The sequence below is a fragment of the Cinclus cinclus genome, chromosome 1 (genome assembly GCF_963662255.1).
Source record: "Cinclus cinclus chromosome 1, bCinCin1.1, whole genome shotgun sequence".
NCBI lineage: Eukaryota > Metazoa > Chordata > Aves > Passeriformes > Cinclidae > Cinclus > Cinclus cinclus.
This window is the reverse complement of record NC_085046.1, coordinates 139759343-139773151: the sequence shown is the minus strand read 5'-3', so window position 1 is coordinate 139773151 and position 13809 is coordinate 139759343.

Below are 13809 nucleotides of genomic sequence, written 5' to 3'. Positions count from 1 at the left end.
CTAAATAAAGATAAATTAAATGGGAAGGGAATTATAAAAGCAAGCAGAAAATACATAATGCTGTAAAGAAACAAGATACTCCTATTGGAATCTCATAAGGAATGAAGAAATAAAAAAAGCCTCCCATAAGGGGGTACTTTTTTTTCCATTTTGATGCCAGCCAATAACCATTATATGTAGAATTCAAAGGTCATAGACATGGTTGTGGTTAGTTCTATGTCCTCCTCTTCTACCATCAGGTGACACCCGTGTTCCTGTAGGAACTAAAAACTTTCCCTATAAGAAGCTTGATGTGACTTCAGCTTTTTGGCACTTTGTTCTCTGCTTCTTGTTATTTGTTATTTCTTTTTTGAAAGTATCAGCTGTTTTGCTCAACAGGGAAAATCTTCAAGTTGAGGACAAAGATTAAGCAGTCAGAACCATCCTTGTGAGGACCTTGAGAGGATTACTCTTGAAACACCACAAAGACTGCCCAGTTTGGAAGCATATATCTGTAGATTGTCAGTAAAATGTTCAGAGTGTTTTATTGGAAATAAGAGGCCTAAAGAGGAGTAAGTATTTTACAGATTTCACAGGAGTGAAATAGAGTGAGAAACTTATAGCAGGTAGCCAGAGCATTTTAACATCTCTATCCAGTCAATAGTTCTCTGGGATTTGGCAGCAATTTTGAATTGCTACTAACAGCCCTTATACATCCAAAGTAAACAGAGCTTAGGAGAAGCGCAGGAACTGAACAGAGAGAAGACAATGTAGTACAATGTAGTAACTGCTGGCATATTGCTAGAATTTGCAAACTCTCAAAGAGTCCCAGTTAAAAGTGACTTTTCTATTGTGTCATGAACCATGCAGTTGTCGAGATCAAGGACAGCAAAATAATCTAACACAATGGGTGTGATTTTATTGAGATTTCTTTGCATGTGTATTTACAAAGACCTCTGTCTTTCTTTAGGAACTGAGGTCCATGAGGCTTCTGCAGTGAGCTTATTGTAAAATGTACAAGGAATTGTGTTTATTAAGGCAACCTCACAGTCAAAAGTTGTTTTAGCAATGCTAAGGCTGCTCCATTTTCAGTGGTAGTCCGAGTACTTGAAGTGTAGCCAAACTGCTTCTATATCTTAGTTTTTCTGATTATCTGTGTGTGTACTTCCACTGTTACAAAGTGTGAACAGCCCAAGCTTTACTCACCAAGTTGAAGAGTCATTTTTAATTACATAGCTGTATCAAGGTGCCAGTTCAAGGCATGCGGATTTCTTCCTCCTCATTCATATGATGCCCTCCTAGTGTGCAAACATACTCTGCCGGTGAGATAGCTACCATATGTGTGCTGGTCTTCTTACCAAAAGTGCTTAATTCTATATGATCTCCTGGACCTGGGAATACAGATTACTTCTGTCCCCCTGGAGGACTCATTATTCATCATCCACTGTAGCTGTGGCTGCAAAATTTAGAGGTCATGCATCTGCTAAAAGAGGACCCTAGATACAGTTGTACATGCTGGGGTTTTTTGAGTGGTGAATTAAATTTACCAGGGCACAACATTGATAAGAATGAACTTTTGACAATTACTTTCAGGAGTTCTTACACCTTACTTGAAATATCTTCTTCGTCTCTTTATAATGATGAATAGCCACTCAAGCAAATTAAGGAGCTTTACTAAAATTTCCACTAGGAGGAAATAAAGACAAAAATGGTAAGTGCATACAGCCTTTGTTTTATGGTAGAAGAGATGAGTCTGCTCATCTGTATGAGCTGCTTCTGTTAGATGACCAATCTGAGCTGTTCATCCAGGGTCTCATCATACTTCCTGGAGGAGATAAGTACTCTCAGGAGGTGAAGCATCTCATTCTAAGGAAAGAGTTTAAATTGGCAGACTCAATGTAAAATGAAGAGTTTTACAAGAGATGTCAACTCTATACCTTGTTACAACATCAGAAAATCTCCCTGATCCTTTGAGAGAGAGAGATATTGTCTTGGAGCAGAAACAAAAGCATACCAAATACTTCCATTTTAAAGAGCATTGATTAGTAATATTTTCCTGGAAAGAAGTTATACCTGAAATTAATTTTCACATGGCCTAGGGATACTATTTGCATGCTCATGTGTTTTTCATTCATTAAAGCCATCCTGAGACAGAATAGACAAGAATGGCCTTATGCAAGATAATCTTTGTTCAGTGAATGTGAAGGGCTTCGATATATTCAATTTCTCTTTCAAACATGGAGTATGTAACATACAGTGATTTGTCCATGCCAAGACTTTTTGTCTATTAAGGGTAATGGCTGACAGGACTTTAAATCCTTAATAGTGATTGAAATAATTTGCAACCATTTCAATATATCTTATACCTTGACCACATCCTGCATGATGATGAGTTGGAGGTCTCACTCCTGAGTGAAAATCACATCTGAAAATGTTGGTCAGATGATCTGGATGACAGTTCTCACTATCATATGATCTCTTACTATACAATGGCAATATCATTCTTCTTCCTACCTCACCATCTTATCACAGGATTTGAATATAGTACTTCTAAAGCCTGGTTGTTTTGGGAAAGGAAATGAATGCTTTCATGAGGTCTATTTGTGTGCCTCTTAGTCACTTCTCTCTCCAAAGAATACTTGGACTTGTTGGGCCACTTCACATTGAAAGGTAGTTAGAAGTCAGAGAACTTGATACCTGTATTTTGTGAGAAAATAGGTCTGGCTTGAAGGAAATAAACACTCAAATAGAAGCTTAATTTGCTTCTAGAAAGGACATATTTAAGGTACTACAGGCCAAATTTTGAGATGCCCTTTAGTTACAGGCCATCTCATTGAAACAGTAGGAAAGGTCACAGACTTTCTTCCTTGCAGGGGTAGTTTCCTGTTTTCCTTTAGCATAGGTCACATTGCCTGTTATTGTTGGCTGTGATCCCTCACTGACTGGCTGATACACACTAAAAGCTGCCTTTTAGCCCACAATGCTCAACCACTAATCAATTGTCTGAGCATAAACTTAGACCAACATAGCATCATATTACATGAGCTGTGCAGTATACTTGGCATTATCAGGGCTGTACTGCTGAGGCAACGTAGACAAAAGTCAATTCTAATCTCAAATTTGCAGTCAGATGTTTCTCCTTTTGACCCATATCCTAATTTTATGCTTTCCTATTTGACTCAAAAGATGACACATTATTTTGGCAGGCTGCCCACAATATAAGTAACAGAGACCTCTTTGAATATCTGCCCCTTCTTCCTGAACTAGTTTTAGTAAATAAGAGAATTACCAGAAAATGCTATTTTGAAATAAAAACATTCATAAATGCAGAGGCAATTTGTAAATAGCTTTGAGAAGAAATAAAATGTAAAAGGGAGAATACATTAAGATATATTTTGCAATTTTCAAAATGTAACATTTTAACTTCTCATAATGAAAAGATGTTTTCTTTTATGAAATTACCTCACTTAAGAAAAATGGTCATTTTAGATATGCAGAAAGCAAAGCAGGCATATAGTTTTCAGCTGAACATTTTGCTTTAGAATAATTTTTTGTATTATATATTTCCACAGAAATGGATATTAAAATTTCACTGTGCCCATGGCTCTATTATTCTGATGAAAGGTATTTACTCAAGGTAAAAGCCAGTTTAGGAAATCTATATGGGTGTTTTTTTAATAAATAAAGGACAACATACATGAAATAGATATAGGATGATGACATTGTCATGTCCTAGCAAATTGGTCTCTTCAAGGAAAAACTTGCTACAGTAAACAGAAAATATTAAGTACTAGTATGCATATTTTTAAATCCCTTGTGTCCCTCGGAATGTAGTGGTTAGCAGCACGTTTGTGCCAGTGGCCACGTTGCATGGTTGACTACAGATGTGAAGTATTTTAATTAAGCTGTTACAAGGTAAATAGCTTAGTTATGCATTTAACAATCTGCAGTTGGATTTTTATTTTACTGCATGAGGTATATGCAACTGAAATTAATCTATTGCTTTTGAAGGAAAAAAAAATGAACCGCGTAGGGACTGTTTTCAGTGAGTTAATCAAGATGAACTTTTAACTTCTGCAAGGAGCATATCAAATATAGGTGAAGGAAAGAAAATAACTTTTCTTTAATGGAGAGTGCGTATTAAATCATATTCTGATATACCCATCTTTTAGGGATGAAATAATGCAGCTTTGTTACAGGGCATTCTAACCATTAGTGACTGTACTTTTCATTTTAAATGCTCGCATTGGAATTAGGATTGTGAAGTGTTGAGCAAAATTATCATCCACTGGGGGCTGTAATTAGAGGACGATGCCTCTTTTGAGCTTACATACATAGGGGCAAACTGTATCCTGAGAGTTCAGAAAAGGTGTTAAAGGAAGAGGCTTGGGGATGGCTATGGAGCTGAGTACATCATCTCATGTGCTGTGCTACACCACCCTTGTGAGACTGGTATGCTGGCTCCCTTCTACTGGACAGTATTATCATAGTAGTTATACCAATCTCTTCTACTAAAGAATTAAATGGTGCCAAAGTGGGAACACTGGCACTGGAGCCAGACCAGTGAACAACTGCCCTGGCACTAGGAGAGATTTGGCTTGATTAGATTTGACCTGAACTAGACAGCACTTACCCAGTTATTGAGGGCAGGAATTAGCAAGAACCAGAGACCATTCCCAATAGATATTCCAGGTGTAGTTCACCTGTTTTGAGGGACAGCAGCCTAATAATATAAAGAGCTTTTGTGTAAGGTGGCCTCATTTCTAGAGAAGTGTTTTGAAAATGTTTGCTTTATCTGCCTAGGTGTATCCAGACCGAAGAGGTCTTTTTCATCAGTAATATGTGACAGAAAATTTGAAGTGTTATAAGAATAATATCTACAATGGTTCAAAGATCATGATTACTAAAGTTATCCCAGATAGTCCTCCAAGGAGATTATCTTCTGCGTTGAAGCACTGTAGAGGGCCTTTCCAAACCCCTAATTTTTTACAGATTAATAAACTCTTTAATACCATAATTCTGGTTAACCTCATAATCCACATAAATTTCCCCTTCTGCTTTGGCCTTTCCAAACTTCTTGCCTTGATGTAATGGCAGAATGCCTTGAACCTGTGGCAAAGATTTTCAGATTGATCATGAAGTTGATTGAAAGTGCCAAACAATTTAGGATATACATAAACAAAAAACATTTGCTTGTAAAGATTTTACCCTCCATATCAGAATGGAACTGGTCTTTTTAGCATTCTTATTTTCCCTTTCTATTGATGTCATTCATTTGCCTCTCCCTTGGGATTAAAGGAAACCTACCATGAGCATAACTGTTTTCCTAAAGTGCATGGTTGTCCTGCCAGTCTCATTATTTACCCTGCAATATTGCTTTTTAGTTCCCACTGGTTGGCTGTGAGCAACTTAAGATGTCTCCAGGGCAGTAAATAAACAAAGGCAGCTCAGTGTGAAAACTCTTTGCTTCTCTGAGTCTTAAAATTTAATTTATTTTTTTTTTGGGGGGGGGCGCAGACATGCAAAAGAGAGGAAAATATTTTTTGCAACAGCTGCCAGTAAACAGCTGGGTTTGAAATGTATTGTTCCATTGCAGCTCCCAAATTATTTTTGAGTCACTGTGTGGTTCTACAGCATTTTAGTTTCAAGAGATTTTGATCCTGGGTGTCAGAGGAGTCCTACTCCTGGAGAGGGGCTGTGCTGCAGTTGTGTCTGATGGAAGAGCTTTGATTTGCCAGTGGATGGTGTTTACATAAAAGGTGTTTTCTCTGCCACTTTTCTGAGGAGTCTCGCAACTCCAAGCTTACTGCACATGACTATGCTGAATCCTTTGCCACCATTAAAGTGGGTGGCAGGTTGTGCCAGGTGCCATAGATTGACTTGGGATTCTGCTCATCCTGAGTGCTGGCTGGGAGGATTAGGGATTTTTTGCTGAAATAAACTGATCAAAACTCAAAAAACATTTCTAACTTTTCTTAATGTGGCTCTGGTTTTCTCAATAAATAACCAGTTTTGGAGTTCTTAGCAAGAAAGATTTTCCAGTTAGTAAATTAAAAGTCAGCTCAGTGTCAACACCATAAATGACAAAAACAGTAGATAAAAATGAAATTTCCTATTAAAATAGTAATGTTCCTAGGAAAACTGCTTTTTCTGTTGACTTTGTCATTTGAAACACTTTTTTCTGGGAATATGTAAGCATCTCCCTCTCTCTTTCTTTCATGCTTGACTGATCTCTTAAATACATTTGGAGTATAAGCCTTTAGGAAAAAGGTTTACAGGGTACCTGGCCTGCCTATATCTTTCTTTGACTTCATTCAACTGTGACAACAATTTGTCTGTTTTGCCACTTGTCTGTAGCTAACTTTTCAAAATTCTAATTTATATTTGTGTGGTAGAACTACAGGTTTTATTAGGTAGCTAGATTTGTAGCAGTAAAAGGAAGGGGTTTTTTTGAACAGAATAAGACATTTAGGACCCTGACACAAGGACATGGTGTAGAGAAGTACAGGTTTGGTACAAAAGGAGTCATCTTCAGAAGTGGAGACACTGCAGGCCTGGAGCCAGACAAAACTGGTTACAGGGGTGACACAGACAGTAAATAGTATCTAAGAGATGCAAGCAACACTATATGGAAATGTGGATATAATCTGGAGAAGCACCAGTGAAGAAAGAGAAAGCTAGAAATGTGTGTTAGAGACCTTACAAAAATGACACTGACTTGAAGGAAAATAGAAGGGAACAAAAGGTTAAAAGTTTGGAAATAAGAAGATGGAAAGAAGAAACTCTCTCTTTGAACATTTTATTCCACCTGGTGAAGGATTTCAAATGCTGACTCCTCCTTGCAGCATCCCATTACAGCCAACATCACTGTGAAACCACTCACCCTAGCACGCAAAAAACAGAATGGTAAGTTTAGAAGCAAGAAAAGCTGAGCTCTAATCAGCTGACTTCAGATTCTTTGGGTTTATCTAGTGTTGAGTTTTATTTTTTTGTATGTAATTATGTTCAAAGTAAGTCACAGAAATCTGAGTAAAGAGGTTGCTAGCATTAAAAGTCACATAATAAGTGCTGAGTGGCTATCTTGATCTCCTGTGATGAAATGAAAGGAAAGCCAAACAAACAACCAGCAGACATCTTGGCTTTGCTTTTGTGAAGAAGAGATAGCAAATCTTAGACAAACATGTTGCTTATTATTACCAATAATGAATGGTGTCATGCTATACACTAAACAGACTTGGTGTTGATACTTAAAATCCAAGATTCTTAAGAAATTCTGCACTAGTGACTATGATGGCAACTGAATATAAATTACTCATTTATAGAGGGTGTGCATGAAGGAAATGTACAGCAACCATGTCTCTTATTTTATAGTTACAGGAGAATAAAAGGCAATGAGAAACCAGTTTGTAGGTTTCTTATTGTGTGAAGTCATATTTGTATTGGATATGATCAATGTCAGATAAGAACAACACACTTCAGTGTTTGCTTTGTTTGAACATGGAGTCTGGGTGTTGAGACTTAGAACCACCACAGAATCATAGAATATTCTGAGCTGGAAGCAACCCAGAAAGATCATCAAGCCCAACTTCTGGATCTGCACAGGCCAACCCCTTCTTGTCCATTGTGATGGTAGAAGCAATATTTACCTTCTTCCAGTCCTCAGGAACCTCCTCATCTGCCATGAACTTGCAAAGGTAAATGACAGTGGCCAGCTTCCTCAGCACTGTTTAGCAGCATGCCCACTCTTTCTCTTGTCTTTCTTTTGCTGCTAAGGTACCTGTAGAAGCCCTTCTTGTTGCCTTACATGTTCTTCACCAGACTGAACTCCAGGTGGGCTCTGGAACACTTTATCCTATCCCTGCATGCTCAGACAGTGTTCTGTATTCCTCCTTAGCAACATGATTCTCCTTCTGCCTTCTGTAAAGTTCCTTTTTAATTTCCAAGTTTTGTCATGGGCTCCTTCTCCATCCATGCTGGCATCCTGCCACCTTTGCCAGACTTCCTGTAGAACCAGATTTTATTTTGTTAAGCTCAGAAGAGGTAATCCCTGAAAATTGAACAGTTTTCCTGGACCATCTCCCCTAAGATTCTGCTAAGCAGGGCCCCAAATAGGTTAAAATTCTCTCTCCAGAGTCATGGTCCCCTTGTTTTTACTTGCTTTGCTCCTTCCTTCTGGAATTCTTAGCCCTGCCATTACATGGTCACTGTAGCCTACCTCTAGTCTTTGTTTGGAAAAGCAAAAAAACACTAGTAAGTAAAATAGCTTGTTGTGTGATAAGGATACTGGATGGCAATTTCTTGCCATAAAAATAATCTTTGCAGTTGTGACCATTCCTTTGTCAAAATGTTGCACAGATCAGCATTTTTGAGGCTATGCTTGTAAAAGGCAAAACATTTCACTAAAAGTTGGCTGATGGGTGTTTTTCTTAGCCAGAGACAAGATAATGACTAACATTTCAAACAGATATGAAATACTGTTTTTCATTTTTCTGCTGAGTAGTTCAGCCCAACGAGTGCTATGAAGCCAGCAAAAGGCTCTTAGAAGTCATGTAGCAGTCCCTGAACCAGAGTAGAAATTTCAACAATCTTGTTGGTAAACTTTTATATCATGAAGTGAAACTGCACCTGATAGTTACATAAAGAAAAGCATACAAGGCTGTCATTATTTTTTTCTTTGTTTTCTACTCAGTGCATAAATAAAATCTGGAAGCATGGATAGGATAGTGTTGGAACCAAAAGGAGAAATTACTTTTAAATCAGTCCCTAAGGCCATTAACGTTAATAGCCTGATTGAAATGTTTGGCTTAGGGTGTCCAAAAGCCACTAATTGCTGGGAGTTAAGAGTCTTCCAAAAGAATTACAATTTTTAGACTTGTAGTGTCCCTTTTGTTTTGGCCACTGTAGGGAACAAGATAACAATCTAGGAGACCTTTGGTATGGCACAGTTGGACTATACTTACATTAACATTTGGTATTGCAAGAAGTGCTGTTATAACAGACCATGATCTCCTCCAAACACTGGCAGAGCCATTAATCACAGGGCAGTGATTAAAGTCTTCTTCAGTGTATAATTCTCACCAGCACTCCAACAGCACAGTACTGAGTAGAGCTATTGTGAAAAGAGAACTGTAAAATCTTCACTAGGAACTGTGGCTCTATCCCACGTGCTTGTCTCCCCTTCTCTCCCTGGAGTCATTGGAAAGAAAACATTGCAAAGGATACGTGAGAAGCGCTCCTGGCATGGTCACCAGCTGTGGCTGAAGTGATGAGATATTGTGAAATCCAAATACATGTTGTATTATAAGGAAAAACTTTGTTCAACTATTATGCAGTGCTGAGGAATCCACACTTCATTTGCAGGGGAAGAAAATGTTCTATTTCAATTCCTTGAAGAGATGTTACCCACTTCTTGTGGGCAATCACTTCAGTGCTGCAGCTTGATTCTAATTTCCAGCTATGTAAAAAATGTTGCCCATATCAAATTTGCTGACTGTTGTATTACATGGGCAAATGTTCTCTGCAAGGAGCAGAATTCTGAAAAGCAGTTAAGGATCTCTGGGTCCCCTTCTCTGATTACCCAAGACTTGTTTATATCTGAACATTCTGTTACTACAAACATATAAAAGAAGTGGTAAATCTCTTTAGTATGGGCGTTGTTGTGAGAAACGCGTAGATCCCATAAAATACCTATTGTCATTGTCCTTGGAGTAGAAATTGAAAGTTGAACTGCTCCTTTTCCAGGGCTGGAGCTTTCCAGACTAGTATCTGAGTCTTTAACTCTTGTATCTCCACTAGGTAACCTGTATCCAAAAAGGTTACAGAAGTATAACTTTTTCCCACAAGGAAAGTCAAATATGCAGAACTAATACACAATATTACAGTGTAAGTTGATCTACAGTACTTTTCCTAATAGCTTAATTATGAATTAATTATGGATTATGGATTAACTATGGATTGGCTTTGTCTCAGTTAACATTAATTACTTCTCAACTCTTTAAACCAGAGCAAACTTCTAGTAGAATTCAACCCAGCCTAAGACTGCTCTCTGGGACAGCATTGAGTCTACCTCTAGAGCTGCCTTACTCTGTTCATTGACCATGGGATGTTCTGGAAGTGAGAGCTATCAGCATATGACAAAGTTGGTACAAGTTATACCTTATATCTCCTGACAATATGTAATTTTTCTGGGGAGCAGTCAGGTTGAACATGAAATGCAGATGTCAAGAAGCTGAGAAAGAAATTAAAGAAATTAAACCATGACTTGCCACTTACTGTAGTAGGGTCAAAACTTAGCCTCATGTTGCCATAATCTACATTTAGTCTTTTTTACCCTGAACATGATGTAAAGGACGTTGATTAAGAAACAGTCCCAAAACAAATATTCTGGACACCTGGATATTAGTGATACTAGGTGTTACTCAAATTACTGTGATGGTCTCTGCTATGTTGGGAAAGTTTGTGGATAGTCTCTGATGAAGTTACCCCTCAGGTTTGAAGAGGTAGCTGGTAAAAGCAGTGCAGCATTCCCACTGAATGCACACCTTCTTAACTCTGACAGACCTCATATCATATCTCTACTGCACTGAATTATTGATGACCTTCAGTCATAAGCTTCCATAGACATGTTCATTTTTATCTCCCTCTGTGTCATTTGCTAGGCAGTGTGTCATTAAAAGAAAATGTGATAAAATTTATGTTCTCCCTCTATCCTCAGATAAATCTCAGCCCAAAACTCAGAGGCTGTGTCCCCTTTGTCAGACGTCTGCTTTTGACAAGCATATCCTTTATCCAGACACCATATTTCAATTTCTATAGTCTCCATCGGGCTTCTTCCCTGAACTTGTTAAAATTTTGTCACCTATACATCTAATCTAATGTCTATGTTGTGTCGTGTTTAACAGTTCATCCCTTGGAGCTCACTGGGCTACATTTCTCACAGTGCAGAGCCTGGAGAAGATTCTCTTGGTAAAAGGAAGTACCAGAAGGAGGCAACTAGGAGTGAAAAGATCTTGCTACACCTGAGATATTGGGGAAGATTTCATATGCCTGCAAAATTTAGAGTTCAAGTCCATTGACACAGAGCAGTCTAAGAAGCTTTTATATATTTTCTGTTTCTCTGTAAACTGCCACCAGTTTTCAGTCTAAAGATATATAAAGATAGCAGTGACAAAACCTTCTATTCTTCAGTCAGATAAACTCCATTAGCTCAAATATTTGACATCTATTAATAAAATGAAATATGGCTGGATTTTCAGAGGCAAAAGGAATATGTTATTATTAAGTGTAGCTTGTAATCCCTAGTTTTGCAAACATTTTTGTTTGTAATTATGATAAACATAGTTAAATTCATAATTAACCCATTTTATCCTAAGGGAAAATAAAAGAACAATATATGTATTTAAGTGTGACTGGCTTAAATGAATTTTTTTTCTTCTTAGTTCCTTACTTCTAATGTTTATATCCCCAGGACAGGACAGGTCAAGATGCAATCTGTGGTACTTACAAGAGTCAATGAATATAAAAGCCTATTATTTTAAGGGGCTCCTTAGGGTTTTAACACTCTTAACTAGCCTCTCAGGGCTAACATTTAACACGTGTGCCCCATAGAAGCCTGTAATTTACCACGTGCCATCAATTTCATATAGTCCAATATATGGCTGTCAACCAGGTGCAGCTCCATAAGAGTTCAAGTATTCCAATGCAGCCCATGATGCTTAAATATGTTAAATAGCTGCTGCTCTCCTGCTTTGTTAAGGTTACACACTGAGACCAAAGCTGGTAATGCCTGAAAATTGTTTTGCACAATTTTCATTCCCTCTTTCATTGGACATGCAAAACAAGGCTGACACAAAAGCTAGCAGTCCTGCATCCTGAAAAGAATGTATGGCTATTATTATTATTATTATTACTATTATTATTATGTGGAGTTTAACATATTACTGAAATCTTATCATCTAAAATCCCACCTTTAAAATTTGTTAGGCATAAGAAATCTGGGCTCTGTGGATTGGGTTTTTTGAAAATTATTACATTGGAGAATATTTTCATGACAAGCGGAGAGCAGAGGTCTAGAGCAGCCACCACATTAGGATGACAAATGAGCAGGAGCACAAGCTTGTTTAAATTGGGAGAAGAAAATATGCCTGAAAGTGTCCATGCTTTTGTTTTTGGAATCCCTGAAGAAAGTGAACAAGTTTTGGGGTGTTTGTGTCCTAAAAAATATTTTCTGTAGTAATATTCAGCTTCTTCATTCTGTAATGATTAATTGGGAATGAAATTGGCTGAATTTGAAGAGGGAGGAAAACCACAACTGGCAGAGATTGTAGGCTTCAAAATTAGCCTTTCTTTGTGTGAATAGCAAAAACATGGAGGGTTTTTGAAGAGAAAAATAGTTAGCCAAGGCGCTGACATTTTTTTAGACAAGAGAGTGGTAGAGAAAAGAAAGACTAGTCTTCACCTCTGTTGTTTTCAAGGGCACTTTGAAATCCTGTTAGTGTTGTATAGATTTTAAATTGCTTTTTATGATCCTCTTGGTGTTGTACAGACATCTTATACAGTTTATTTTTGGGAAATATTCCATGTTAGTTTATATAAAGCACACCCTGATTACTGTTGTATTCACTAGTTGTTTATACATAAAATTGCCTCTGAGCCTTAGTGGTTTGTCTTGGGTATTTAATTGTTTTGATTTGTTTATTGTATATGATGAACTAGTGTTTATTGGTTTAAACTCAGCCACGGTGCACTTTGTAAAAACACTGGTTTAATTTCTAAAATACAAAGAGATTTAATTTGTTGGAGATGCTAAGGTGGCTTACAGTGAGTTGGTACACACAGATGCTGATATTTCTGTGATACTCCATGGCTCAGTGGACACCTTAGGCCACTTCTGAAGCCATTTAAAGAATAACCAGGGGATTTCTTACTGGAATCTACTTGGGCCAAGTAGAACTATATGTATAATTATGAAATCATTTAAATATTTTAAATAGCTAAATAGAGCACATTTGTATTGGTTGAGACAAATTGTCAGTTACTGTTGAGTGAAACAGATAATTTTGTCAAAGAGGAAATGTTCAAAGAAAAGAAGTTATGAGAAAAAATGCAATGAAACTTCCCTGACTAACCTTTTTGGCCCTTTAAAATATTTTGTATCTGATTTTTTTTTCTTTTTAAAGCTCTAAAAAGTAAAAGGCTATACTGAACATGCGATGAAAATATTAATTCTAATATTCATATTGTAGGTCAAATAATGTAGGACTATGTACATATGGAGCACTTATTTACCAAGAAACATTCAATTTGGTTTGATCAAAATAGACTTTTTCCTATCAGTATTCAATTTCAAAACTATTTCTTATAAAAACAATTTTCTTCATAATCATCAGTCTTTGACTTCTTTTTAGAGCAAACTCTGCAAGCACCCTTTAAGTTATTGATGACTACCCCAATCTTAGAAAGAGCCTTTGCTAATATGAATGCTGTATTGAATATCCCTAATATGGGATATATTCTACCTTTAAAAGTGGAATTTCACCCAGTATGCTATGAAGTAGCATGTGTGATGTCATATCACTGTGATCAAACGTGTTTTTTTAAAAAAAGCAAAAGGGCATTGAACAAAGTAGAAATTAGTGAGAAAATAAAACTGCATTTAGCCTACAATTGCTGTATATTTTCACTGCTTTGTTATTTAGTTAGTATGAAATATGAGCCTGTACATAGTACCAAAAGTCTTGACCACAGATGTATTGTTTCACAAATAAAGGCTTGTACGTGAGGGAAATGCATTGTGGTGAAACTGATGTGAAGTTCATATACATAATTTAT